Source organism: Neomonachus schauinslandi, chromosome 2 (assembly GCF_002201575.2).
Source record: "Neomonachus schauinslandi chromosome 2, ASM220157v2, whole genome shotgun sequence".
Lineage (NCBI taxonomy): Eukaryota > Metazoa > Chordata > Mammalia > Carnivora > Phocidae > Neomonachus > Neomonachus schauinslandi.
In genome coordinates this window covers 163,266,539-163,271,520 of record NC_058404.1, presented here as the reverse complement: position 1 = coordinate 163,271,520, position 4,982 = coordinate 163,266,539, and the positions used below count along the sequence as shown (strand labels likewise).

General features: G+C 40.1%; 1 non-coding gene across 1 annotated transcript; it reads left to right on the top strand.

Moving 5' to 3' along the window:
• Nucleotides 1–1,134: 1,134 nt before the first annotated feature.
• On the top strand, nucleotides 1,135–1,270 carry LOC123324108. Its single transcript, XR_006539612.1, has one exon. It is a non-coding gene; the product is annotated as a U4 spliceosomal RNA (small nuclear RNA).
• Nucleotides 1,271–4,982: the final 3,712 nt, after the last annotated feature.

Sequence of the window (4,982 nt, the reverse complement as noted above, 5' to 3'; positions counted from 1 at the left end):
TAGAAAGAAAAAAATAAAACTGTCTTTGTTTGCAAATAATATGTTGATCACCAAATAGAAAACCCAAAAGAATACACACACACACACACACACACACACACACACACACCCTGAACTAATAAGCAATTATAGCAAGGTTGCAGGATACAAGGTTAATATATAAAAGCCAATTGTGTTCCTATATACCAGCAGTGGACAAACAATTTGAAATAAAAAATAATACCAATTATATTAGTATCACCCAAAAATGAGATAATTAGGTATAATTTTAACATAACGTGTATACGATCTATATGAGGAAAACTATAAAATTCTGGTGAACAAAATCACAGAACTAAAAAAATGGAGAGATATTCCATGTTCATGGACAGGAAGACTCAATATTGTCAAGATGTCAGTTCTTCCCAATTTAATCTATAGATTCAATGTAATCCCAATCAAAATCCCAGTATGTTATTTTGTAGATATCAACAAACTGACTGTAAAGTTTATACAGAGAGGCAAAAAACTCAGAATAGCCAACATAATATTGAAGGAAAAGAACAAAGTCAGAAGACTGACAATATCCGACTTCAGGACTTAACATAAACCTAGGATAATCAAGACAGTATAATGTTGGGGAAGATCAATGGAGCAGAATAGAGAATCTCGAAACAGACCCACATAAACACAGCCAAACTGATCTTTGACAAAGGAACAAAAGCAATACAATGGGGCAAAGATGGTCTTTTCCACAAATGGGCTGAAACAACTGGACATCCACATGAAAAAAAAAAGAACAAGAATCTAGATACAGACCTTTAACCCTTCACAAAAATTAATTCAAAATGGATCAAGGACCTGAATGTGAAATGCAAAACTATAAAACTAGGAAATAACAAAGAGAAAACCTAGATGACCTGGGGTATGGCAACGACTTTTTAAATACCAAAGGCACAATCCATGAAAGAAATAATTGATAACTAACTTAATTAAAATGAAAAACCTACTGTGCAAAAGACAATGTCAAGAGAATGAGAAGACAAGCCACAGCCTGGGGAAAAAAAATTTACAAAACACACACATATGCGCGTGTGTGCATGCGCGCGCACACACACCCCCCCTAAAAAGGACTGTTATCTAAAATTCACAAAGAGCTTTGTGCAGTGGCAGTATCATAGCCAATGAGGTTTATCCGAGGCACGATTATTGCTAATCGAAACTAAAATACACAAAGAAATCTTTAACCGGAATAGGAAAACAATCTGATATAAATATGGGCCAAAGGGACACCAGGTTGGCTCAGTCCATTAAGCGTCAGACTCTTAGTTTGGGCTCAGGTCATGATCTCAGGGTCAAGAGATCAAGCCCCACATGGAGATTCTCTCTCCCTTCCCCTCCCCACCCCCTCTGCATGCACGCGCACACACGCATGTACTCTTTCTCACTCAAATAAATAAATGGGCCAAAGACCTTAACAAACACCTAACCAAAAATATGCATACTGCAAATAAGCATATGAAAAGACGCTCCAAATCGTATGTCAACAGGGAAATGCAAATTAAAATGAGATGTTGCCAGACTTCTATTAGAATGGCCAAAATCTGGAACAGTTGACAACAAATGATGGAAGGGATGTGAAGTAAGTGACAAGGACTCTCACTCATTGCAGGTGGAAATGCAAAATGGAACCACTGCTTTGGAAGACAGTTTGGAGGTTTCTTAGAAAACTAAACAGACTCTAACCATATGACCCAGCAATTGTGCTCCTTAGTGTTTACAGGACTTGAAAACATGTCCACACAAAAACCTGCAAACATACGTGTTAGGCAGCTTTATTCACGACTGCCAAACCTTGGAAGCCACCAAGATGTTCTTGAGTAGATGAATGGATAAACTGTGGTCCATCCAGACAATGGAATATCATTCAGCACTAAAAAGAAATAAGCTATCAAGCCAGGAAATAGGAGCCTTAAATATATAATGCTAAGTGAGAGAAGCCAATCTGAAAAAGCTACACACCGTATGATTTCAACTGCATGACATTCTGGAAAGGGCAAAACTATGGAGGCAATAAAAAGATCACTGGTTGCCAGGGGTTTAAGGAAGAGGAACGAACAGGCAGAGCACAAAGGATTATAGGGCAATGAAAATATTCTGCATGACACAAGGATGGATACATATCATTAAACATTTATCCAAACCCATAGAATACACAACACCAAAAGTGAACCCTACTGTAAACTGGGGACTGTGGTAATTATGATGGGACAATGTGGGCTCATCAATTATAACACATGTACCACTCTCATGGGGGATGTTGATAATGAGGGAGAGGACACATGAATAGGAGCAGTGGGAACATGTACTTTCAATTTTGCTGTGAATCTAAAACTGCTCTTAAAAAGTCTTTATAGAGAATAATGTCTATAAAAAATAAAGATTTTTTTTTTTAATTTTTAATGGGGGGAAAAAAAAAACCTCTTCTCTTATCTGATCTGGCTCTGATTCCAAATGTCCCCACACATCTTACAAAACAGGTTTTCAGCTTTGGTTGCCATTAAAACAAAAAAGTAAAATTGTTTGGAAATTTTTTAAAATAACATATGTATAGCTATATCAAAGACAATGCCAGAATTTCAACTTATCATAAACTGGTCTTTCCATTAAAATTAACTTCTGAAAATAAAGTTTATCAAAAATTTGATTTTTTTTTCCTGGATGTAGCAAATAATTTAACACAAAAACAAGATCAAAATCTTCGCAAAGATGGGTTTTCTGTGGCCTGTGATAAATCAATTTACAGTATAATATGTTGCACGAAAAATATAAAATATGTGTTTATAAGCATTTTCTAGTGAGAGGTCCAGAGTTATTAGATTCTCAAAGGGGGCCATGATCCAGATAAGACTGAGAATGGCAAGTTTTTAGGTTTAAGTTAAATCAAGATATTCACCCACTATTTAATACTGAGGGTTCTACTACCATTATTTACGAAATCTTCCTTGACTTCCATCCTGGGTATGTAGCTCCTTTCCACAGACATATAAAGAAAATAAATTACTGTCACCCAAGTATCTAGAAAACTACTAGGGAACATCGTAAGAGTTCAATTAAATCACCCCAAGCTTTTTTTTTTTTAAAGATACATTCCCGTATGGTTGACAAGATCCTGGAAAATAATTGGGCTTTATGTGTCAAGTCTACTAAAACGTTCATAAACCTCTAACCCAAAGGGGAAATTTACCAAATAATCCAAAAGCACGTTAAAAATTCTGTATGCAAGGGGGCATCTGGGTGGCTGAGTCGACAAGCGTCTGCCTTCCGCTCAGGTCATGATCCCAGAGTCCTGGGATCGAGCCCCGCATCAGGTTCCCTGCTTAGCGGGAAGCCTGCTTCTCCCTCTCCCATTCCCCCTGCTTGTGTTCCCTCTCTCGCTGTGTCTCTCTCTGTCAAATAAATAAATAAAATCTTAAAAAAAAAAAAATCTGTATGCACAGAGGTGCCTGGGTGGCTCAGTCGGTTAAGCGTCGGCCTTCAGCTCAGGTCATGATCCCAGGGTCCTGGGATCGAGTCCCACATCAGGCTCCCTGCTCAGTGGGGAACCTGCTTCTCCCTCTCCCTCTGCTGCTCCCCCTGCTTGTGCGCTCGCACTCTGACAAATAAAACCGTTAAATATATATGAAAAATAAAATTACTAATCATCAACTCTGTGTTAGGCACTGTCCTAGGCAGCTGAGATAGGTCAATGAAGAATATGTCAACGAAGAATGCTGCCCTCCTGTAGCTTACATGCTAACAGTGGGAGACGATAAACAATACGTATCATTATGGAGTATGAAAAGGTGAAAGCAGCTATAAAAGAAAAAAGAATCATGGACTGTCAAGCGCTCGGCGTGGTAGGAGTTGCAATTTTTAAATGGAATACAGCGTGTTGGAAAGGTGACATGTGAACAAAGAACGGAAGAGTGAACCAGGTGGATAGCAGGAATGAGCGTGTTCCAGCCACAGGAAAGAGCCACACAAAAGCCCTGAGGCAGAAACCTGCCTGGCACATCAGAGCGAGAACAAAGGTGACGACAGCCGATGAGCAAGGGCAAGAGTAGTAAGGGAAAAAAGGATCAGAAAGGTAATAAGGGACTAACTCAAGGACGGCCTATAGACAAATGTGCTTTAAGTGAGCCGGGGAGTCACCAGAGTCTGCAGAAGAGGGACAGGATTGTCCTACGTTTTAAAGGAGCGCTCTGGCCACTGTGCCAAGAAGGAGCGGACGGGGAGAAGCCCAGCAGTGGGGGACCTTTCGGTGGCAGGCTCTTTGTGACTGAAGTGTTAAAAAAAAACCCTTGTCTTTCAGCAGGAGAAATTGCTCTTGGATTCAGTTAACTTTCTAGCTCTGTTCCCCAGGAAACCATGAATGTCAGAAACCACAGAATGTCAGCTGTGTTACTAGGCAACATGGCTTATGGTAAAAATGACCCATTGGTACATTGCTTGGGACTGAGCGGGACTATAAATACCTGGAGAGTGGCTGTAACTCTGGGCTGCTCTTAGTGTGGGGACTCCCGCAATCGGGCGCATACCTTGTAGGAATCCTAGAAGCTATGCTCATGGGTGCATACCATATAAGATAATGGCTTTTGTGGAAGAACATGGTGCTCCTCAGTCACGTTAGCTACATACCCATTCATGTGGGCCTCATTAGTCACACCTAAGCTTCACCTGGAAGCAGAAGCACAGAGAATAGCTCTGGCTGTTCCTTTTTTTTCTTTTTATATATATACTTTTTATTTTAAAATAAGTTCCAGGCCCCACGTAGAAATTAAACTCACAGCCCTGGGATCAAGAGTCACATGCTCTACCAACTGAGCCAGCCAGGTGCCCCGGGCTGTTCTCTCTCTGCACTGCTACAAGCACACCCCCCAAAAGAACATTTGTCCTCTGCTGGTAAGCTGTTTTTCCTGTCCCTCCTCTCCTGTACCCTAAGTGAATGTGATGTCAAATAT